This window comes from Dinoponera quadriceps, unplaced genomic scaffold, assembly GCF_001313825.1.
Source record: "Dinoponera quadriceps isolate SergipeBrazil2010 unplaced genomic scaffold, ASM131382v1 scaffold1782, whole genome shotgun sequence".
Classification (NCBI taxonomy): domain Eukaryota; kingdom Metazoa; phylum Arthropoda; class Insecta; order Hymenoptera; family Formicidae; genus Dinoponera; species Dinoponera quadriceps.
In genome coordinates, this window is record NW_014555947.1 from 405,182 (window position 1) to 431,129 (window position 25,948).

Here is a 25,948-nt window from a genome sequence, read left to right on the forward strand (position 1 = left end):
AGCGTGTTTTGGACTTCCCGTATAGTCGATCAAGATTACTCGGCAATTTGGACGGCGATAATTCGGATGGATATCGACTCCCTCACGTATCGCCCGGGAAATTGTTTGCTCGAGTGTCACGCGCGCATGAAAAGCTCGTTGATCCACTTAACGTTAAATCCCCCCTATCTCCCTTCAATAAAAGTGCCGCATATTTCATTATCGTTTCGAGTTTCATGTATTTAAAAATTCAAAGCTTTCGTTTTGCCATTTTGCGAAGGATGCGCGAAGTATCATCGTATATAAATATAATTCGCGATTTTCGACACACTTTTGTTGTCAGTATTTCTCAGAAGATGTCGGTGGGCGGAAAAATGTGGGAAACTGGTCGTAAGTATCTTATGTTTTAATCTTTTGCGTCTCGCTTTCGTTATCCGCACAGATGCGAATTATGAAATATTTGATAACGCAGCAGTGTTCCACCTGCGCGTATGCACATAATTTCGCTTGCAACGCACATTAACGAGTCCGTAGATAAGCTTTTATCGGCAGGAAAGATACCGCCGTCTTCGGTGGCCGGCGATAGAAAATTATTTATATTTCGCATGCGCATGTGTTGCGTTCAAAGTGCAGTAGCATCCTACACATCTAACACGTGTTCCTACTTCCGATATTGCACGTAGTATTCCGAGTATTCACAACAATAACGATAATCCGTCAGTCCTATCACAATTTATTTTTATATCGGCTATGATAGTCCTCTTGTTTTGTATAGATAGATTACCCCTTCCGTATTCTCGATTTTTATACAGCTTATCTTTCAATTTTGCGACACTTGATTGGAATGAGATCGATGCGATCATTTCCTCGTTAGATTCGCCATAGTTTATTACATTGCACTTCCCAGTCGTGCAAAGTAATCTGTTTTCGGTGTCTAGGAGGCTCGCTCCAGATTTCCGATAAAAATCGGAATGAAATAATAGCGTGCGGTCGGGCGGTGATTTTTACAATGGCTCGGCGCCGCTTTCGCGATAACCCGATGGTCGCGAGTCGCAAAAATCAGGAGGGGGCGTACGAGGGATATCGGAAAAATCGCAATTACGACGCTCCGCTGAATTGAATCGCTTGTGATTGCTGTGATTGCTTGACCCGACGCGACTTAATTAAATACCATTTTGCGACAGCCATTGTGCACAGTCCGACTTACAACGAAATGACCTAACATTCGGTAATTTGCAACCAGCGTAACGACGAATTGCAACGAGGTGCGTGGAAATTTAACGCTCCGCAAATTTTGCGCGGTTCATCGAAAATACGAGACAGCCGTCGATAAAATCGTCGCGACGAAACAAGTCGGCGAGCGATGGAGACCATGAATCATCGTTAAACTGGCTAATAAATGTGCAAAAGTCGAATTGTGTGAGATTAGTATCGGCGTAATTAATACTTTCTTGAAGAGTTCTTTGTTTCCTTCGTCTTTGCGTATGTATCGAGCGATCTTCGTGTATAAAATATGTATAAAATCGATGGGCAACTGGCGCGGATGTGCTCGACGACGCCGGTAATTACCTAATTAAGATTAATATTTGGAGTATCTCGCGCCGGTTGTTCAGCTGCACGGAAGAATGCGCCATTTTTATCTCGGGCAAATAAAGACCGTCACGAGCGCGAAGATACCGGCTCGCTAAATATTTTCTTCCTCGTGACACTTGACGCGCGATATATGTTTCGAAGATCTCATAAATAAGAAATAAATAATAATAACTTAATTGGTATTAATAGTTAATTTCTTTGGTTCGTATCTCGTCTGTTGATTTTTTTAATAAGAATTAATAATTAAATCTCGCATCTTTCTTACTACAGTAATAATAACAACGGCAACAGAAAGAGAAAGATCAATAATAATTATTTTATTTTATTATATTTTATCACATTTTTCGTTACAACGTTCATTATAAAATTATAATAATCCATTATAATATATTTTATCAATTATCATATTTTATTTCTTAACGTCTTATCTCACAACATATGTGAGGCTTGCGAAATTAATCAAATAAGTCCATAAACTTCAGCAATAGCATTTTAATGCGAAGTTCGAGTCGACTTTTGCAAGAAAAACCATAAATAATGATAAAGATGATAAAAAATTAAAAAATTTCATTGAATTAAGCAAAAACAAACGATAAAATTTTTTTTTTGATCATTTAAAGTAAATTCATATATTTCAAGGAATATTCAATTATCAAAATATATAAGAGAAATTCGTGAGACGTTGAATTAAATTTATATAAATTTTCCGAAAAATACTGATTTCAAATTCAATCACGCGATATTCTCATTGCATTACTCGTGAAATGCACTAAATAATATATGAGACCACGTCTGCTAATTGAATACGTATTCATCATTTTATTACCGACTATCAGAAATACGTGTTGATTAATTTGATATAAAAGAAATTTATTAATTAGATTACCAAAAGTAGGTCAAATATTACTCTCGGACTAAGTATACCGTAAAGAATTTCATATATAAATAATGCGTTACATAAAACAAAATTATCAGCATATAAATACTTTTGCGGACGCGGAACGTCGGACTTTAACGGTTGTTGATAAAAATTGAATAATACTACGCGTTAACATCTGTGCACTGGTATTAACATATTAACTTTCTCCACGTGGTTTTATAAAGACCATTTTTTTCTATGTCATGCAAAATTATGGAAACTTCCTTTTTTGCATAATGTAAATTATATGATTATATTCTTGGCGCGCGCACAAGGAAATATGCTGTAGGAGAATTGAATATTCTACAAGCGCTTCTTTTATACTGCTCTGAACAAACTAGCCGAGAAAGAAACGTCCGGGCGCTAATCTCGTCTCCTCTCGGACATTCCCTTCTCAGACATTCCGTCATCGAGGAGTCGTCGTCCTTTCCTCGAAATCACAAGGGCCAAGGCGCGAGGAGAGAATAACGCTCGTTGAAATCATCCGTCGACCCCTTTTTCGTTCGCCGGCATTTCTTCGGATCCTCAGGGTTTCATCCTCCCTCCTTTACTTCCTTCCCCTCACCCTTTCCCGCAGACCCTCCCGTTGAAAACACCATAGCCGACGTTGCAACGATCGAATCTCGACGGTATGAAAGGGGACGGCGTGGACGCAGCTTAACCATGTGGGTTGTGCGCTCGACCGATAAAACGACTCGACTCGACGACGTGTCAGTGACCCTCTCTCGTCCCTTCCCCTCCTTCCTCCCCCGCCGCCTTCTTCTCCTCCTTTTCTCTGCGCCCTCGACACGGACGTCGCTCGTCGTTCCCTTCGAGACTCAGTTTCCTTCTCTTTACTCCGACTGATATTTTCGAGGCACCTGCCTGCCGATGTCGACACGTCAGGTATAGTCTGCGACGTGTTTGTTCTGCGAAAAAGTCCAATTCGATTCGACAAGATACACAATCGCTGACAGATTTTATTTCATTTCGAATTGAATTTTCCTACTCCCTTCTTTCCTACCCCTTTGTAGAATTATCGTTAATTACACTATCGTAAAATTAATATCAACTGTGATACCATTAATTACACGAAATTATATGCGTATTAATAATACATGAGGCACGCACGAACGATAAAATGCGTATTCGCCGTCGGAAAGAGTCGAGGACAGACACCTGCGGGAATGCGATTTTTCCAGCTTTTTTCAAGTAGAGGACGCGGGCGGTAGGGAGACGGGAAGCGGTGACGTGATCGGGTTTAGCCGCTAATCCCGGACACCTTCGCGGAGCGAGCGCGTGCACACCGCGGCGACCGCGATAAATTGCGGTGCAATTACGCACAATCGCTGGCGGGTATATATAAAATCATGCCGGCGTGATTGCACCGTAACACCTGTTGGCGATTTCGCACGCGTCCCTATGAGACGCGTTTCGCTACGCACGGCGATCCCGGAAAATAATGATACTCCGGTGCGCGATTTGCTACGTCTGCTTTGCGGACATGGATTTAGGCGTGATTTACACCGCCTGTTTTTGCCTGGGTCCTGAGAGTCGCTAAGGTTCAGCACGAGTGTCGGTACAACGACAAGAAGAAGGATTTGTGGCACAGGTTCTCACGGTAGAGAATCGAGCCTGCATTGTCGGGAGGTCTTTCTAGAATTTGAAAATGCGGACTCCGTTATCGGATTGTGCCAAAGAGCCACGTTTATCCGGTTTTCGCGCTGAAGAATGAGCGAAACTTGCTGAGATTGTTCGCGGCGCGAAATAGAATGAAGCGCGAGAAGCTGTTGGGGCAGCAGTAGCGGAAACTAGTATATAACAATACCAACGGCGCAAGTAGTAGACTTCCAACGAACCTGTTGGATTCCGAGAGATATAAATGCCACGACGGATTTATCGCACGATTGTCATTATCACTGTCATTTTATCGCTCGGAGTTATTCAACTATCATCGTCCTTTTGTCGTTGCGACTTAATGATAAAAGTGACCGTCGAGAAGAAGCTCTACACGTGCGTATCTCGACCAAGGATGGAAAAGATTACCGATATACGTTTGTTTCCAGGATCTCAATACGGATACACCTTGGAAGCGGATCTAATAACATCCTTTTAAATGGTGAGTTTTTACGTGTGGCCTCAGCGGTCGAGTCGCGTAACGCCGTCCGCATCATCGGAGAATCCCGCGCGACTAATATAGCGTCGTCATACGACGCGGCAATCTTCCTGGGGAATTTTTCGAGAAAGGTCGAGACTTCCTCCGCGTCCGATATAGTCGCATATCCGGCTTTACAGGATTATCGCGTATTTATCGCGCAACTCGCCGAGGTTGCGCCGAGATGATGTGTATCGGGAATGTCAGCCAGCCAGCCGGCTGCGACGAGAAATCGACAACCTGTTACGCGCGGGGCGCGCTCGACTGAGAACTCCTGGCGGCCACAAAGAGAGCAACGAGGTTGCCCCGATGCACGTGCATGCAAGTTACGCCGACCGGAAGTCGATAAAAAGCCCGGTTCACCCTCGTCATTCGCCACCAGCTCCTCGTCATGGGAAACAGCCTCCTCCTTCCACGCTCTTCTATTGGTCTTCTACGTATCACCCGCTCCTCTTTCTCTCTGTCTCACATTCTCTCTTTTTCTCGTTCCTCCTCGCTATTTCCTTCTCTCTCTCTCTCTCTCTCTCGCTCGCTCGCTCGCCCGCTCATCATCCAGCTACTCCTCGAGTGGTCCAGTAAACTCGGAGACCATCCCGAGGGGATTTACCGCTACCCCCGTCTCGCCCCTTTCTCGCGTAATGCACTTTGCCTACGTATCCTCTTTCTGAACCAGCCACGCGGTAGTCTCGAGAGCTCGTCTTCCCCAAAGTGTCGGCCATATGAAACGGACGTTGATGTTGTTTCGTCTCAAGAAGGCTCTTTGTTCCGCGAGTTTTAACGCTTCCCGCGTAGAAACGAGAGGTCCTTTAAGGGGCCATTCCATCGGCCGATAGCAAATTTTCCATGAATAGTTTCGTTCGAGTTAAATCGTCGTGTATAAAAGCACTTGACACACTTCCCTAAAATTTGTAGAAAATGACGTCTGTAAAACCACCAGCACGACCGTCTATTACTTTCGTCACAGTCGGATACAATGATCGGAATAACTAGAAAGAACTTAGGTTTATATTTCTGGAGTTTCTTTTCGGTTTTGAATTCGCACTTTCCTGAGGCACTTTTTCAGTTATTACTTAAATGTATGAAATTATTGGTTACATCTTGTTTGATAACGTGGTCTTTTCTCGCCACTACGATTTTACACAGAGAAAAATCTCTTTGGATTTAATCAATTTTATGGAATTCAAATATATTATCCACTGGAACTATCCAAACAAGTTAATATTTGAATCAACAGACACGGTTGATGGACTTTTCAAATTATTACATTGTGAAAAAATAGTTTCACATCATTTTATCGTATTAAAAAGCTCCCTCTTATTTTTGCTTAAATAAATTAAAGACATCTGACATCTATGCACGCACGTATATAGTTGTTATCTATGGTCTCATGGATAACGTCTGAAAGTACTGTCTTTTACACAGCTGACTTCTCATAAGATGCAAATAAGAACAAGAAATGAAAGTGTCCTGTGGTGTCCCTTCTGACAATTCAAGGGACCATCACCTATGGTCGATTAAGACACTCCTCACGAAGAGAAACGGAAAACAAGCAAAGACTAGAGTAGCCATAAGTTCTTTTCCGAGAACTTTAAATACAAACATATGTGCCCATAGCGAAGAGCTCCTTAGAGTAGAGAGAAAGAGGTTAGAAGAAGAGAAAAAGAGCGACGAGGAGGAAAAAAACAAACGAATTTGTACAACACGTCGACGAAATACTCGCTTTGGTGAACTTTAATGATCAACGCTGAATAGAGATGCAATTGGCGATAATGAACTTGCATCATTAGCCGCTGATTTATCCCAACCAGTATCTGGCACTGGTGTGTTAATATTACTCTCTACTAACAGTAGCGCCTTATGTTTGATCCGTCCTTCTGCTTCATTTTATTCCGGGAAAGACAATTAAAAGGCAAATAGAATTTCAGCTCGAAAGAAGCCGAAATTAACGAAACGTATGAGTCAGCGAATAGCCGGCTGATCGACAGCTAATAATGATTAGCAGTTGAAGCGTGAAGCACATAATATACTTAAAGAAAGAGGAAACAAGAGAAGAATCGAAGAGAATTTTAAAATACAAGGGGAAAAAATCAAATTTAATATGCAAATATATGCAACTTCCATGTTCCCTAGAAAGCTTAGTTGGAAAGTACTTTGAGTTTTCCTACCTGAATGCACTTTTCCTTGTCATTTGTATTCTTCTCACAACATGGGAGCAAGTTGCACACTACGCCCTTGAAATAGTTCGGGAAATTTTACGAAAGCACTTACTATGCGAATGGTCTCGAGACTTCCGTCGTCTTGCACATTTTGGAGGAAGAAAACGTGACATAATACAAAAGTAGCTTCCACTGTTCGGGAAGGATTACTCAAATCAATTCGAGGCTTCTCCACGGAGATAAATATGTAATATGAGCGTTTTTACGGGTTGGATAAGCATATATAAGTCGCGTCCGACGTAATACAAAAGCGGAAATAAAACGGCGAATCGATCGGATCAGAAGAAGAACGCCGAATTCTCGCGTGTGTTTTACTCGACTGTGCTAAATTAGTTACACCATACCGGCGGACGCGCGCCGGATTTATCGAGTTTATTGGCTCGAAGGAGAGAGAGACCCACCTCCGTGTCGCTAAATCAAGATCCCGAGAGTCGCGTGTACGGGTCGCGGAGACGATCGCGCCTAATATAAGCCAAAGGAATCGCCGTCGGGGACAGCGGTGTGTATCAGGAACGCGGATCTGCGTCTGGTAGGTGTATAAATACGCCACTAGGAAGTGCTTGCCAGCAGGAAGCGTCCGCGTCGGGCAATGAGAAACAATAGTGCGGCGCGGCGACGACCGCCCACTCGGGTTGCGCTAAAACCGACCAAATTTTTCGTCCGACCTCCCCTCATTTCATCTCGTTTAAAAATGCCCGAGCGCTCGCGGGCTCGCTCGTTTGATCCGTAACGTGACGAATAATCGCGACACTAAAAATTGATAAACACAAAAAAATTATTGTGTAATTATTACACATATATTGAGAATAAGAAAATATTCACTAAAAACAGAAATATAACTGATTATATACAATGTGGTATTTTCTTAAAACAATTGAACATTTACCGCACGAATATTCATTTCAAATATATTTAAATTGACAAAAATATTATTTGATTTTAATGCTTTCTCCTCTGTGTATAATAAATATAAAGAAGCGTTTGTCGACTGGTCTGTTGAATCATTTGAATTGTGATTCGCATAATTCGTCAATTTTTACATCGCAATGCGAATTCTCGCCGGGCAAGGGTCGAGTAGAGATTGAGTGTAACTGAATCCTCTTCGCACCGTTCTCCGGCTGCAACCGATACGTTCGCTTTTGTACGATTTAACAAGAAGCACGGGACGGCGCGCAACGGTGCGCGTCCGACATCTCTCACCGCGCGTTTCTCATTCGTGCAACGACGAACGTGCTCGGGGCTGATGTGCGCCGCGCAAGAAGTAATTAGTATGCTAAACTATTTTGTCACAGGCGTATGCATCGACCCGGCACAGATAACGGAAAGTTTTACGTCAGCTGTATGAATAAACGATGGCCGGCACATCAAAATAGATTCGCGTAAAATTATTCAGTAGGCCACGTGACCGGCCCGGTATTAATCGATATCACACGAGCATCGAGGGGACATGCCCGATCGACGGCCGCTTCACGAGGGAGAGATTATTTAGAGCGGCAAAACGACGCCCCTTTAAAGGTAGGGAACGAAGTGTTACGCTCTTTTTTCTCTCTCTCTCTCTCTCTCTCTCTCTCTCTCTCTCTCTGCGAATATAGCGCACGTATGTGTTGTGTTATTGTCGACTTGGAACGTCGGACACGATTATTTGTAAGTTAAAAATTATTCGCGATCCAATTCTCATAATTTTGCCGGTACTGCTTATCCAATGTCTTCGAAATTGTATTTAGCAAATTGTCCAAGGAAAAATAATATTTCACGAATTGTCGGTTTCCACCGCAAAAGAGACAGAAGAAAACAAGCTTGCCGAACGCGACGTACGAAGACAAACGAAGAGAAAGACCAATCCTCTTCCGAGTCGATCTGAGGCCTACCTCTCGAATAAAAGAATATGAAGCTCTCAATCGGAGCTAAGAAGGTAAACCAGAAATAGTCGGGGATGATAACGAGCTAATGAACGAGGTCGTAGCATCGCTTCTCACGGAAGTGTTATTTTCATCGTCCGGGAGACACTGTTCTAGACGTTACATAAGAGAGTCGTATTGTCTCGCCATCTCGTCCGTGAGATCGCGAATCGTTAAGCAACATCGATATTATAAATCTGCGAAGAAGCTGGGAAGAACTTGGCAGCGATGAGCGGAGACGCTACAAGGAAAACGACGATGAATATGAATATTTCCGATATGGAGTATTCTTAGAGCCGATACTTTGTCCCTTATTTTAATCAACATATTAAACGCCCTGCGAAGCATGGATGACTGAGCACTATAATAGTAACACGTCTCCTTAAGTTACATATAAAGTACTTGTGTTAAGTTACATATAAAGTGTGTTAAGTTACATATAAAGTACTTTCGTCGAAAATAAATTAGTTATATAATTAACAGAAAGTCGATAAAATAAAATATAGACATACTGAATTATACTTGTTCGGTGTATTTTTAATAATTCAACCATCGGTTATATTTTTGTGCAACTAATGGAAATCAGCGCAATAAACGTAATAAGTATCATTAATATTTATAAGAAACAATGAATATAAAGTATCGTGGACATTAACAAGCTCGCATATAAATGTATATAGTTGTTATCGTTTTCGAAATATACTTTGGATTATTTCATGAAATGTATAATTTTCCGTGAAATTTTCAATTGTAAATTCATAATTTTCTAAAGATAAATTTATAATTGGTACACATCACATTAATTAAATCGTCGATATTGTTACATTAATTTATAACTACGTCGGCTTTTTCTTTACCCTTTTTTTAATAACCTCGAGATAACGCAGCAAAATATCAATATCTAAAACAGGTAGGAGACGATTTCCGCGACGTTGAACGAAAGGGGGACCGCCTCGTCCGCAAATACCGATAGCCTATTAAATTTAAGCGTCCCCGGTCGTGGAAGGAAACGGGCCGGTAGGAACGCGAAATCTGTCGGCGTGAATATAAATATGTCGAGGAGGAAGTGTGTGCTATAATAATAGAAGCGGCGAGGTATGCGTCGCGCGGGAGAGGAATCGCGACAAGAGGCAGCCGGTTATTGCGGCGAACGCGGTAGAAAACACGAGACGACTCGCGTCGCGAGTGTGTCGTGCGCTCTGGTAAAACGGAAAAGTGTCCCCAATAGCCCGGGAAGTAACGCCGAAGGACGATTGGTTGCCGGGTTATTTATCGTAATGGAATAATGCGGTCGTAGGTGCGTGTGACGGTGTGCGGCTGTATCGTCGCAGCCACCCATTCCGATAAAAGGCCACCCATCATCGTGTCGCAATAACGATAGGATGTCGTCTCCGTTGCTGGGACTCGGATCAATGGACAGATGCGAATAAAGTAAAAATAAAATAGACGAGGAGGATTTTTCTCTTTTTTTTTTTCAAGGATTAACGAGGAACGCGAAGAGATGGAAGGGGAGAGGTAGGTTGTAGGAAGATCTCGCTCTCGTTGTTAAATGAAATATGTACGATAAAAGGAGCGAAATGAGGAGAGGGAAAGGAATGGGTTAACAATGTAAGGTAACGTTGTAAGGTATTATGGGGAACTACAATTGTGCAATATAATAGAAGCGTATAATGAACGATGAATTAAGTCAGAAGAGAATTAAGTCACTCGAGTTCTCTCGTTGCCTTTGAACAATCAGCGCTACGTGATAACGTACGTGGTACAGAAAATGTGCGTTCGTTAGAAAATTCAGCGCTATTTCCATCACACACGTCTTTGTCGGCGTATCGCGCGCGACAATTCACGTATCTCAAGAGCCGTTATTGCGCTGCGCTCAATTTTGAGTTCGAAGTTTCACCCACTTTCGTTGTAATTATTATCGGCCGCCCGGTAAACCACTGAGTGTGTGTGTCCTGAGTGCGTCCCGTCGGTCGGCCGAAGATGACTCGATACGAGGCGAGAATAAAACAAGCCCCGTGAATTCTGTGTGGGGTCGGCCGAGCGGTGAGAGGGATGGTGGAGTAGGAAGGAGAAGAAGGAAGGAGGAGACTATCGTCGTCTCTTGTCCCGGATCCGACTCGTAATAATAGTTATTTCGACGGTGAGGAATGCCAGAAAGTACGCGCGCGAGCGCGCCGTATGCGTGAAACACGAGAAGAGAAGAGAAGAGAGGAAAGAGAGGAGAGACGAGAGACGAGGGAAAAGCAACAAAGATAAAGAGAAGAGAGAGGGAGAGGGACGAGATCGACAGCGTAACGCATTAGGCTTTCGGAGGCTTCGAAAGGACAGAGCAACTTCGACGTAATATACCATATAACAGTATAACGTCGTAAAATTGCATAATGCATTACTCATGCAAATCCGTTTAATGGGTAATGAATTTTATTCTCTATTAAGAAGCGCCTCTTACCCCTTGCGGCGCGGCTAAAAAGGAAGATAATACGTACGACGTTGACGCGCGCGTGTAAGATAAATTGTAGCACGTGCATGCACATGCTTCCGTATTTTCACTCCTATATATACCCCGAAGGTAACGATAATGTTGGATAAATGTTTTAGTGGTAAAAGGGTTAACCCGCGATTATCATGTACAGCATGAGTTATTAGCGGACGAGTTGTTCCATCCCCTCGATTAACAATTCAACGAGTAAAACGCGCGCAGAAGTCGAATAAAGTCGCCGCACATTCGAAGGGAATAAATCGAAGAATTTCCTACTTTTGTCGTTTCCTCCGTAAAGATATCGGAATGAGCGTGCCGGATTTAAAAGCGTTCCGCCCGTTCTCTTTGTAAACTCGGAAAATGTTTCAGCGCGGCGGAGAGAAATTTCGCGGGCGATAAAGGCGCCGAGGAGTTCTCGCGAGATTTTGCGACGCGATCCTCAAAGCGACCCGAGCCGTTGTGCAACTTCTTTCAATCCCTCCCCTCGTCGGGAATAATATTCCACTTCCGCGATATTCCACGACGTACTGAAACCAGTCACGGAAGTCTTCTTTCTTTAAAATATTTCTCCTCGCTAATGGAAGCGTCCGCATTTTACTTATTTGTCGGAAACACAATATTGGCTCTTAAGATTCGCCAATATACCATCTTGTGGAGGTTCGAAGAGGCACAAGTATATCTGACAAGCACATAATTCTTAAATAAGTTACGTTATCATAAGATAATATGTTAAATGACGTCTCGCGATTTTCTTCTGGAATTTCGCAATTTCGGGATTTTCCCTATTTTTGCTATAACGTTGTATTGTGTTATATTTTTACAAATTCTTCGTATTTGAACCTCATCGGTGCATTGTAACTTTTCATTATATTTCTCTACATCGAGATTAATGACAAGTCTGCCTAATTTTTACATACTTTCTTTAATCAACTTTTCTTAGTTACAACTTTTAACCTCCTACCTTACGACATTAAAATTTTCTCCAAGGTCTTTCCGACTGACGAATCGAAAATTGAGAGAAAAGAAAGCGAGAATAACTGAGAAGAAAAATAGAACGAGAAAACTGAGAGGAAGAGCATATCGTTTCCGTTAAAGCAACGTCGACGAAATCTCACCAATTTTCGGTTTTTTCTCACGTCCTTTACACAACTTATCTTTTTTCCTTAACCTTAAGAACGGATCTTTGGTAAGAGGTCGGAACGACGGGTTCGTGTGATAAAGAGAGTAGTCGGATATCATTCATTGTCCGGCATCTTCTTGCCTGGTTTTTCGGTCGGAAGAAGAAAAGAAATGGGTCCGGAAAGTTCCGACCGGAAAGAGGTACGGAACGGAAGATGAAAGAGGAACGAAGGTCATATAATTTATGGACACGCAATAGGCCTCATACAATGGCGTGAAATAAATGATGGGAATCCTCGGGTCGATAAGGGTAACTTTCATTTTTTTCTGTCACATTAAATTTCTACTGGGAAATATTATTAACAAGGTTCTTTTATATAACCGTGACCATGACTTTTTCTTAGATATGCTTTCGAAGACAGTTAACATGCCTTACGAAAGGAATGTAAAAAAATTCCAGAATTTAAAGGACCATGACAAAAGTTAACCCCAAATTCACCGACAGATCACCATCGCAGGTATGAGATGTAACTTGCCACGAGTAGTGAGACACCTTTTATAACGTAAATGTATCCGTTATGTACCACAGGTGGACGATAAAAGGACGTAAAAGTAATTGGAGAAACAGGATACGTACAGACGCATGAAGATAGACGAGGAAGAGAGCCGAGATAGGAAGCAGAGCGGGACGACGGAGGGGAATGGAGAACAAAAAACGCGAAGGGGGAACAGGGGAACACGCGGAAAAGAGGAAGAGAGAAAGAGAAGAAGAGGACGAAGCCCGGAGCGATCGCGCGAGACCGGAGATCCACCGCTCGCTGCCTCCCGAGAAGAGAAAAAGAGAAGGAGAGGTCCAAGGTCCGTGCTTCCGGTCCGGATACCGACCGGTTCTCCCGTTCTCGCGATACAGACGAGGTGGAGGAGGACGAGGAGGAGGACGACGACAAGGAAGAGGAGGAGGTGGAGGGAAGAGAGATAAAAGGATCTATCTTCCCGCCCAGCGAATATCCGCGTCGAGCAAAATCTCCGAGCACGGGCAAACAGATTTAATGGCACTCATACACCTTACTAATCTTTTATAAAAAGCACTATTTCATCATTTTTTCGGCGTAAAAGCACCTCCGAGGGAAGGCGTGCGCGCACTTAAAGGTACTTTTCGTCGTAAAAAGTGAGCGAGCTAAATGAATATTTAAGGAATGTGAAAATCGCGACTTCTTCCTAAAGCAACTTTCTTAAAATACAACATTGTGAAGCGTCCGAACGAAAACACAATGAACCTCTCATTCCCCTGTTAGGATTATAGTATATAATGCGTATAGACAAAGTTAATCTAAATTTGGATATTGCACGTATTTTTGATGCGCGAGTGTAAATATGTTTGTTTTTTGAATTGAAGTATAAATAAATATACAGAGATTGCGCTTCCGAAGAGATTAAAATACGAATTACGAAAGTGCAAGAAATGAAGGTTCACAGAAGCAAGATAAATCAATGATAGCGGGATCTCGGCACGATTTATAATCGATGCATCCATGCGATACGGTTGACGGGAATTAGCCGGCCGGATGCAACGGACGAAACTTAATTAAAACGGGTTAAAGATCGCGTTCCGCTCGTGTAATAAAGATGTAACAGTAGCTGTAAAGCGCGCGGAAATCGTATCGTTGCTCGTGTGACCAAATGTATCACACACGCCGTTGCTGCTATGTGACGATAAATGCAATTCCCATTTACGACTCGCGTATATTGTGTAACGCGTGCGACGTGACACAGTACGCTGCATTCCGCGGACGGCCGCTCGCCACTCTCGACCATTTAAATATTATATATTCGGTACTTTAATATTTTAAATTTATCTAGACAGACATTTCATATGCTTTTATCATTTCACAATTATAAATATTTAAAATTTTTAAATGTTGCTTTTATTCTCTCCTCTAAATTTATAGCCTTCCGAATATATAATTCGGGCCGAAACCGATTCTGATCATTGCAACACGGGCTTTCGTCGGTTTGGACGAAAGGTGAAAATCATTCGCGACATTCGCTATCTCCGCATTGTCATAGCCGATAAACGATTATCGGCGCAATGGCGATGACAGCGACGACTAAAATACACGTCGGATCCGCGATAATCGGTCGACGCGTGACAGACACCGATTATCTCTTGCATAATAACGACCTGGAGAGCCACGATGTCAACGCAACGCGTGTTTCAGGTAGCTACTACGCGGGTCCTCCTATACAAAGAAAATTCATCGGCAAAAATTAAAATGAAAAATTCCTATGAACTTCACGAAAACAATTTAAAAGGAACGTAATAAGCAGTAGTATACTTTGTGTAATCCGTCGAAAAATTGATAGTTATCTAATTCCTTCGAAAAATATTGCAACGAAAAGAAAGGAAAATCTAGATCGCCGTTAAACGACCGTCGATTCGTTTTAATTTATTTAAAACAATTGCCCGTTTTCAATGAGAACGCGTAGTTTCCGCATAGTTAAGCGCGTTCCACTTTTGCACGCGCGAAAAAAAGTAATCTGGTTATAAATATAAGATTAGAATTTCCCGGAATCGACGCGGTTCAAGCTCTGTCCTACTCGCGTTACGTTCGTCAGCATCGATCGTGTTCGTCTGGCCCAGTGTCGCGCTTGTGTTCTCGTATGCAAAGTTTTCCTTCGAAAACTGTGTAAAACTCTGAAACAATCTGGTGGGGTACGGACAACTCGGTATAACCAGGTTCGTAAATTACGGCTTATTCCACGTTGCGAGTAAATTATTCACACAAGTGTTATCGACTAAGTGCTTGATATTTATCAAACTAAATATTATCGCATCTTACACCTCCCTTTCTTTCGCAAAAGTGATGGAGGTAATACCGCGCGTTTGAGGTCCTTCACCCCTTACACGGAAAAGTGTTTTTTAACGGCGATAAGAGATTCACTGTCATAAAATATACTGTAAAATTGTTTTCGATACAATCATTTTTAGATTCCGGAGGACAAAAATAAAAATACATCGTCGTGGCTCACGACTCTCCACTTCAAAAACGAAGTCTTCGAATTAGACGGTATAGAGAAAAAAATCGAGCAAGAGCAAGCAAGTAAATTTGACTCGTCGTTAATCCACACGGTTAATCAAGGTCGAGGAATTTTCTTCGCGAGTCAACTGAGCGGGGTCTCGCCTTCGCGATCTCGACGATCGATAGAGCCCTAGCATGGAGAAGCACCGGAGAAATTTCCATGCCCCTACCCTCCGTCCTTGACCGCCCTACCCTCATCCATCCCCTCGGGCCGACGGTAGTGCTTCCTCCCTTACTTCCGGGTTCCGGGTTCTTCCGGCGAGCTCCATGGAATTACGTTAGAAAGGCTTTCTTCTCCCCCTTCGCCGCTCCTACCCCCTCGCCCCTTTCTCGCTGTACGCGCCCTTCGCAGCCCACCTCTCTCATTTTCCTCTATTCATCCTTCTCCGGCGCCCTCTTATCAACGTCGACTTCGACGGACCACCCTTCGTCGGCCGTTTCCTCTCCGACGTTACACAGAACGAGACTAAAGGCCGCGCCTTTGAATTCCACGCGACGATTTTCCACGCGATTTTTGCGGAGCAAAATACGTTTAAAATTATCGGCGACGTAACGAGCATTGAGAAAGGGTCGGAGTGAAAGATAAAAAAAAAGAGTGTTCAAAATTCCAAAACTTTTGCGAACTCTCCCGACCTCGGGTGTGTTTCCGGCGACAAACGGCCGTTTTCATCGAGGGAACTCAACGAGCAAAGTGGAAAGAAAAAGGAAAGGATAAAAGTGAGGGGAAAGGGAAAGAAAGGAATAGAAATGACGGAAAAGTCGGAAGATTATTAACGTGCCCCGGCAATATCAACCGAAATAACCGGCATTCTTCTGATATCTTTGCGGTTCGGTGAAAGCGCGCGCGGCGACTGCCAATACAACCCTGGTGCACCGGCGGTGCTCCGAGAGTAATTCCGGTAATTCGTCCCCTTTAAATGCTAATGTTCCGTCGACGCGACGCGACGCGACTAGAAGCCGCCGAGAGAGGTCTTCGTGCGCGTTTCTCTATTCGCTTCCGGGTGACAGGTCTTCCAGCGGGACGGAGTCGCGCGCGCGCTCAAAAGACCGTCTTTCCTCTCGTCTTAGTCGCGAGTTACCGTCTCTCCATTCCAGTCGACATTCTCCTTGGAAATTCTACGTTCTTTCAGCACTCACGTCAGCCTCGGACGCGTATTATCCACTTGACACTCTACGTTTCTACATTTCTATGTATTCTACGCCTCTACGTATATCCAAACTACCTCCGCGCCCGCGTGTATGTGTGTGTGTGTGTGTGTGTGGATAAAAAATACTTCCCTCTGTCATGGAAATAATTTTCATGACAATTTCGTGAGAATGCACTGCTGGGGATATATTTTGCGCCAAGTGCTACGTCTTTCGATTTCTGCTTCTTTATATTCTTAGATCGTGGTATAGGAAAAATTGCATGAATAACAAGGACATCAATAATAATTACGTTTGATCTTATTTTTTAACGTCAACGAGTTGTAAAGATACCATATATTTTTTCACTTTTTTCTTTTTAAAGCGGAATCTTGTTCGAAAGCATTTGAACGCAGTTCGGTCGTAAATCAACGTGCCGGGCGAGTTAGGTCGCCGATCACGCCCGGCTTGTACTTATTAATTTAATCGTAAATCAATCAACGTGTCGCGTCGCGACCTATGCACGCGCGATAACTGGCGAATATTCAAGTAACAGCGACATTAATATCCATGCTTCTGGTATCATCGTATCCGGCGTAGTACTTGTTAGGAAAATAACCCGCCAACGGCAAATACAAGTAAGTTCTGAATCTCGGGGTGTGTAATTTATCCACGTGAACTGCAACTCTTTATGTAACCCGCAAAATTGTGGGTTTCCGCGGGTTGCGTAACGTGTGACGGTTATTTAAATTTGATAAAAAACGAATATCAACGCGTTATCAATGCCTCTTTATTTCCCCCCTATATTTGACATTTTTGCAAGCTGGGATTTACAATCATGGCGAATTTCACAAGTGAATATTTTAAGCTGGAAAGTTGCAAAGTGTCGAAATTAACGACGGTGCCAATCTTAATTATAAATAAGATATAAATAATAAAGTCTATCCGTCGAATTAATGCTCCGACAGATCTCACCGTAAAATCTTATCCTTCTTAACTTTAATACTTTGCACAACTCTTCCTTTTCGAAATTTACCTTAGATACATTCCGCTACAAAGAGGAAGAGGAATTGTAATGAGATATTCAAATACAATGAAAAAATTACCGGAACATGTATAGTGGGAATGTCTGGATCCTTTTGCAAACCACGTGGATAAAAGTCGAGATGGAAAAAGAATCGCACACTTTCACCGATACAAACACTGAACTGATCTTCGTCTCACTAAATTCGTACACTGGGCTTTACTTCTGGATTTTATCGTAAAAAACGGTAAAATGGGAAGGAATAAACCGTTTGAACATTGGATAATTCATTAGGAGTGAAAATGCGAACTAGCCAATAAAGACGAGAAGACATAATGGGTGTAGCCCATTTTTTCCTTCCATCTTCAATACATTATTTTGGAGCCGCTTCGTTGACCGCGCCTTTCCTATTGTCATGTTTGTCCTCTTTCTCTTTCCGCCTTTTAACTAGACCAGTCGTAGTTTGTTCGGCAACGACGACGGCGACAATGACGATGACGACGACGCGCGTAGTATCGAAGTCGAGAATACCACATGGACGCGGATTACACGCACGCCCCTTCCTCGCCCGCCCGCTTCGCTCTTTATAACCCGTGCATGCAGATAACCTATGTACATATCGCAGCCGTCTGTCGGCGGCAATGGCGTCATCAGCATCGGAAACCACCGGCGACCAAGCCGGATGTCTTCGTGTCAGAGCGATAGGAATCATCGTGCGCCAGCGTACGCATTGAATCGGCATCAAGTGACTTCGCGGATTTCTCGCATAAACTCGCGTTATGATTATTCAATTTAAGGACTGTCCACTTTGGTGAGTCAAAAAGGTTTTTTTTTTCTGTATTTTAATACAGCTTGAGATGTAGAAAGTGTGTTCCTAAAAGGATTTTCAAGATTCGGTTCTTTTAATAAATTCTCAAAAAAGAAAGGTCTTCTGATCGCTTGAAGTGAACAGATCTTCAGGCGCTTCCCTTCACGTCGAATCCGCAACTTTCTTTCCAATCTTCCTTACATGTTTCTTCCGTCAAAGGTCTTCCTTTCTATTAGAGTCCATTCTCTTTTTCTTCTTCTTTTTTTTCAAAGGGAACGCAAAATATTTTCTTCTTCAGTAGTTCTTGCCCAATTGATCAGCCTTCACAATTAATTACACGCCAAATTTCGATATTATAGTCTTATTGTTTTACTTAAAGTAAGTTTCGTTAGATGCTTCGAAGCATTCTAAGTACGTAATGATGTTCTTAACCTTCTAACGACAAGACTGGGGTCGGATGCGACCCCACGGCTCGTTTATTTTACAGCGTGTACGCGCTGTTTCTTTTCTTGAAGAATATTTCATGTTATTATTTACTTCTTTTATATATTTTGTATATGAATTACATAAAAAATAAACAAAATAGCACATGGGATCAGATGCAATTTCACTTTCCTGGTTGAAAATTCACCTTGGCGTTAGAAAATTAATCTCGCAATAATAAAATTCTTGAAAGTCTCGTATAACAAAGCTCCTATATGTGAAACTTGAGACAAAGCATCTGGAAGCAGTTCACCCTTCGTTGGAGACGTGTCGAATTAGAGTGAGGTTTCTTCAGGATGTTTCTGCAATTTCCTTTCCAATCTTCCTTACATGTTTCTTCCGTTAAAGGTCTTCCTTTCTATTACAGTCTATTCTATGTTCTTCTCCTTCTTTTTCTTAAAAGGGAACGGAAAATATTTTCTTCTTCAGCAATTCTTCAGTAGTTCTTGCCCAGTGATGTTCGAATACTGACTACATTCGACGCTGACTGTCTTCAGTGACTAACGGGAACTACTGTTTCAACGTGTCCGGACTGTTCTCGCGAATGATAGTGCATATTATGATCGTTACGCGTAATTAGTGATTATACCGACTCGATCATCGACGGATGAATTAGTTCCGTCAAGAAGAGGATTCGAAAAAACCGATCAAGTTTCTCCGAGATTCGCGCGGCAACGGATCTCAACTTACGCCAATGAGCGGCCGACCCGTCGCTTTGTCTTCTTTACTATCTACTTACAGAGTTTGTAAACATCTTCACGGCGGGTTCTCGCGGAGCTTTGATTGCGCGCGTTGCAGCGTCACGTTGGTGCCGGTACCGTCGTCTCGCTCGCGGTTTCGCAACGAGGAAGTATCGCGGGCGGGACGCTGCATTAATCAGAAATCAATCCGCGTCGGCCACCGGACAAAGGAGGAAAGCCCCGGGCTCTCGCGCCTGGCGCGACGAGGAACCGAGGATGTCCTCGCGCGCATCGCCACGATTCTCCTTTGATTTATGTGAAAACAAAGACCCGACGCTTCTCCGTGACAAGTTTCCTTATTGTCTCTATTTTCCTATCTATTTTTATCGCGAGATCGATCCGGGTAATCGTAACGGCGCAGACGGTAAATGCGAAAACACGTCGCTTCAGCTTGATAAAGCCCAATACTTATCGTTTGTTCGGAATTCTCAAGTATACTTATCGTTTTTTTATCATTAAAATGCAGTAACACCACCGTACATTCGTCATAATGCTAATACGAGTAATTCCGGTTCGCGTGAAATCACAATTGAAATAGGTTTATGTACAGTTCGAATAACTTGAACGAGGAGCAACGCCACAGCTAACAAGTACAGATTGCCAATGAGATAAATTAAAAGATTATTTACTTCTTTTACATATTTTGTATATGAGTTACATGAAAAATAAACAAAACAGCATATGGGGTCAGATGCAATTCCACTCTGTCTCTCATTGTATCTTCTATAGCGAATATGGGTGACCGGCAAAATCGAAAAATCATCGCGACGCTTCGCGAGGCAAGAGTCGGTATTATCGCTGGCACTATTTTCAACCTAAAGCAAACGCGCTTCTTTTCACGCGCCTGAAGATGCTCTCCTGATAACGTTTTCTCACAGGCTCGCGTCATCTCGTCAAGCATAGTTCACGGCGGAGATCGAAACCGATATAATGTCATACGGGTTCAGACTTCGACGCCACGCGTAGATAATCTCTCACCGGTTATATTTGTGACAACAGCAACGGCGAATGGTGGTGCAAGATACTTCCGTGCGTGTAGCGATAGCAACGGAAATTGAGCTCACCGAAACTATACTGATTTCAATCTCCGACTCGAGATAACTATGGACGAGATAAATCGGAAAATTTGAAACAGAGAGCTGGGTAGCGGTGTGATGTAGCGCGCATAGCGTGAAAAATATGATCGGAGTTCAGAGGAAAAAAAAATGACACATACAGCTGCGCGATATTAAAGCAGAATTTATCTTTAAATTCATTTTGAGAACAATCTCATTTAAATCGGAATAATTTGACGCGCAATTATTAAACATAATTTAACCCTTTCACCGCGGCGCTTCAGCGAAAAGATCTCGCCGTGTGCGGCACAGTGTTCAATTGTGTAACACTGAGGCGGAATAGCGTAATAAAGAAAATTCTAACCGAAAGATTCAAACGAGGTGCAGTACAGCGATATATAGCGGCCACAAATGGCGAGCAATTTTCCATGACGTATATACATAGTGTATGCTATTGAGAAGCTACTTTTCAGCGACGGATATGTCCGTCGTACGCAGCGGAAGGGTTAAAAATTATCGAAAGCTCGCTATACGACCAGTCACGAAAAGGTTGCGACACTTTTTTATCAACGAGTTTCGCAACCTATCTCGTATCGGACAGGAAAATGTATTTCCTAAGAATGATTTAAAAAAAAAACAAATTCTTCTATCGCACAAAAGATGTGTTTCCAAAACTCACAAAGAAAAAAGTATCATAACCTCTTTGTGATTGACCATACGCGATCTATAATATGCAACAGACTTCGTCATAATAGAATTCTGTTTGTAATTTTACTCGTCGTATTATAACACAAGAAAACATTTGAAGATTCCTAGGTGACACACACACACACACACGTGTCTATAAGTATCACGTTGGGTTTTTCAAATATCCTTCCTGCAAATAGAAAATTCCATTTCGAATTCTACCGCAAATTACAGACCATCCGAAATGTGGGTTTTACGAAATAAGTATCATTTGCCCTCATTTGTCACAGTGTGCGGTGCCCGCGCGAAACTCACGGAAATCTTGCGAAAGCCGCAAGCAGGTATTACGCGCACCGGCTCGTCCAGGCTTGTTCGCTCGCTCACTCGCGTTATGTAAATGATAACGCGCAACTTCCTTAATAACGATTAAGAAATACGAGCGGTTCCTACCGGGCTGGTTTACGTAAACGTTTCCGTATACGGTGAGGTACGTTAGATCCCATCGATCTGTCGAGAAGAGACGTGTGTAGGCGCTTTCGTGTTTACGTGGTCGTCATCGTCGTCGTCACCGCCGCCGTCGTCGTCGTTATTGTCGTTCCCGCAGACAGAGCCCGAAGACTCATTTAAACGCTAGACGATTTTCGTGTGATAAGATTATGTTCGAACATTGCAACACACTCGCGAGATATTTGAATGCCTTACTTCCGCGTGTCTGTACGACGTGACTGCTCTACGTAGCTACTGAATTTGAATGCTAATCTTCGTAAGAACTTGTAAATAGACGTGTCGGTCTAGATTACATCGTCGTGTCTAGATTACATCGAAAACGTCGAAGAGCATATTTCGACATTTACCCGTACGCTAAAAAAATAGGATTCGTAATTACCAAGATTTGATTAAAAAATTTCAACTAAATAGTTTGGTTATAGGAACCAAGTCATTTAGTATCATATATACTGTACTGTAGTATTATATACTATGGCCCGTATTCAGAACGCGCTTATAACGATGGTAGCGCACTAACAAGTCAAGAGATGTGAGCATTCTCAATATCGCTCGTATTTTAAACGCGATAATAACAATATTTCGTTAGGAAAAATCGATAATTATGAGTTTTTCCAGCAAAATACCTACTCAGAACTATTAATAAGTTGACTTGTTAGCGCGCTAACATCGTTGTAAGCGCGTTCAGAATACGGGCCTATATATATGTACTAAATGATTTGATTGCAGTAACCACACAATTTAGTTAAAAGTATTCAACTAAATCTTGATAATTGTTACACTGAGGAAAAAATACTTAAGAATGTACTTGTGTGATATAAAGTTTGTTTCAGGCTGATTTCTGTGAAATAAACTTGATATTTCCTACAAATTAATTTTTAAATACATTTTTTTTCTTTCAGTGTACCTGCTTGGCATGTGCAGCAATGAAAATAAAAAGGATTCAGTTGTGCACACCTATCCTGAGTATGTCCACCACCTCATGCGAACGGTTCACATTCGTACAAGGAGATGAGTTACACTTATGCGATAATGCGAAAATCATTTGATCTGATAGTGGCTTGTACGGAGCATATTACGATTCAGATATTTCATGTATTTTTAGCTATCTTAAATGTAACTCAAGAACTTTAACTATCGCCGCAAGTTAAATATAATTGTATCTTACATAACTACATCTAATTATATACAATCGTGGCGCTCATTTAAAGCTGCAATAAGATTACCAATAAACTCAATTAGCATATTACAATCGATATTCACCCGATAAAGCGGGGAAACCGCTTTCGTAACGTTAAAATTATTGAAGCGTCATCGTTATTATTTTTTAATGCATATTCAGCTTCTAAGGAAATTCAGTCACAGAAATGTCGAAATTTCGGGAGGGACCGAGCGCGTTTTCCGGGAGAAAAACTCGGGCGGGCAAACGGGATCGGCCCGTTCCGTGCGATTTGACGTTTTATTCTCGGCTCTCCGAAGACGAGCGGCGCCACGTTATAGTCTCGACTACTTGTCGATGTGCCGCAACAACAAAGTCGCAGGAACGCGGTGACGTCAGCGGTTCGCGTTAATTGAATTCCACGCGACCGTTTATTAACATCGCCGAGCGGATTAAAGCGAGGCCGGGCTTTCGGCGGATTTCCGGGTTCCGCGTGTCGCGCCGTACCGAGCCGGAATTAACTACTCTCGTGCGCGAATCGTAACGAGCCGCGATCCGCTCCGAATCTCTCGTGCGCGGTAACGCGAGGGAGAAGCGAAGGAGAACGAAAATCGACCGACTTGAAGTGGCGATGGTGACCTTTCGCGTGCGAGTTTAACGGGCGCGCACAACGACAGTAAAACGTAAGAATAAGCTGAATAAGGCGCGATATCACGACGACGCGAAGAGGTTATCGATACCGTTAACGCGTTGCACGAGACGCGAGAAACGATTTGCGAGCCGATAAATTTGTAAAATGTAATGCCAGCTCCACACGATGTGGCGAATGTAGGCGAACGTTGGCAATTATATTTATGCCTTGAGCGAATGTCACATATGTGATCGATATAATTTCCGACATTCGTCTACATTTGCCAAATCGTGCAGAGCTGACTTTAGAAGGAGAAGGGTGCAATTATTTTTTTAACACGGCTAATAAATATACAATTTTGTACGTTATTTGTGGAGTAAACGCGCTGCGGCTCCAATCTTTTGATTCTCTTAATCGTACTTGTCACTAATGACAATTACGTTAAACCGGAACATTGCCATTACCTGTAAATGTAGTCGGTGATACTGATTGTAAGCGAGACTGATAAGCGCTTTGCTTTAACAAGTGTAAACAGCAGTATATAAAAATACAACTTTGATGGAGCGCCCGGGGCATAACCTGCGGTTATAATAAAACGAGGACAATGTTGCAAAATTAACTCTGCGTTCGGTTGCATCTTCGGGCGGCGTGATATTTAACATTCATGTAAACAACGGACGGTGGACGGCGTATTTCGGGTGCCGCGAACTCTCGTGGCGGCGAGTTACATAAGCCGAGGCGAGAAAAGGCGCGAAACTCCAAATCGGCGTCTTTAAACGCGTAGCTCGCGTGAAATTGAAGCAACGCTCGCTCACGAGGGCGATAAAACGGTAACGCGGGTAATAAATTTTGATAAATCCCGCTGGAGATTGCGCGCGGAGTACGCAGTTCGCGTGGGACTCCGTAACGCCGCGGGAGAGGAAAACGATGTTCGCCGCGAGGAAGAGGCACGATCACAACAACGACGAAGAAGACGGCGATGACGTTCGCGACGGTTTGTTTACAGCGGAGATCGGAAGTGCCGGAGTACGCGCGCACGCGCGCAACGGATATGCACGCGACAAACACAAGCGCGCGCGCGCTCATCTACATGCACGCACACACACAAATACACCGCCGCAACGTCGTCGACGTGGCTCGTCGGGCGAGCGACGAATTCCCCATAAAAACGCAAGACACACGACATAAGAATAAACTGTGCGGACGATTACCTCGATCACTGCCTCCGCTCCGCTCGACTCCGCGCTCGATGTCGGCTACTTCTCGCGAGTAAAATCCTCGTCGGTAGGCCGAGCGGCTGTCAATGTCACTGGTCGTCGTCCGACGATAATCGGGACGCGAACCGTTCATCCACCGTTCATCGGGCGATGATGAATCGCCGATCCCGTTTCCTCGTGTGTCGCGGGCACGCACGCACAGGGCGGCACGCGCGCGCGTAATCAGGTCGCAGCGGGCGGCATCCGCGAGAGGAAGAGAGTCGCGGAATACGAAGGGGGGGAGGGGGAAGGGGGTGGGAGAGAGTTAGAAAGAGAGCGGCTGTCCACAGCGAAGTTTTCGCCGCGGCGACGCGAACACGTGAGAGGGATTATATCGGGAGCGCGAATGATCGGGCGGGCTCGCTCGCTTATTACGTGTCACAGCGGAACGACGGAGAATCCTCGGTCATAGCACTCGGGGGAAGGAGCGGCTTGTGCTCGCACTTGTGTGTCACTCGGTCCTTTTACCTCCCTTTAGCTGTCACTCGCTTCTCGTCTCAGCGGTGACGACACCGACTATTACCGTGATCGCGAGAGCGAGCGTGGACGCGAACGTACGCAAAGTTCGGAGCGCGGCTCTTGCGCGAAGATCCGCTTCGCCGAGGCGATAACAGCGCGATTCGCTCGCGTCGCTGCGTGCGCTCGTCGAGCGGTGGTTAACTGCGGCGCGATTGCGGGCACACAAAGCTGCAGGCTTAATCGCGAAAAACACCAATCACGTCTCGAGGTCGGCGAGCGACTGAGCTGGGCTGAACTCACTGATGCAAAGCCGCTGTAGGAAGTGCCGGGAAGTGTTGCCACCAGACCCTCCACCTCCTTTCTCTCTTCCCCCATATGTTACTCCCCGTTCTCCCACTGCGCGTCTCTCGCGAGCGCGAGCGAGACGGCGCAACGCAATCGGGAGCGAATAAGCAGGCGCGGATCCACGAACGGCGGGGAAACCGGAGTCTTTCCATCCTCGGAAATTTTCCTGAAACATTTTTATCTCCGTATCAGCGCACGCCTGTTTTGACTGCGTCGCTCTCTCGTGTCGTATGCGAGTGACACCTTTTTTACGAA

General features: G+C 43.6%; 1 protein-coding gene and 1 long non-coding RNA gene across 2 annotated transcripts in view; one reads left to right on the forward strand and one right to left on the reverse strand.

The window, feature by feature from the left end:
- LOC106746092 (ets DNA-binding protein pokkuri) overlaps positions 1-25,658 on the reverse strand; it is a 42,829-nt gene extending 17,171 nt beyond the window's left edge. The window contains exon 1 of the mRNA XM_014622300.1: positions 24,845-25,658. The gene's annotated coding sequence lies outside the window, so the exon portion shown is untranslated. The remainder of the gene's footprint in view (positions 1-24,844) is intronic.
- LOC106746093 lies at positions 9,555-14,215 on the forward strand. The gene is made up of 3 exons (XR_001374575.1): positions 9,555-12,647; positions 12,742-12,855; positions 12,927-14,215. It is a non-coding gene; the product is annotated as an uncharacterized LOC106746093 (long non-coding RNA).
- Positions 25,659-25,948: the final 290 nt, after the last annotated feature.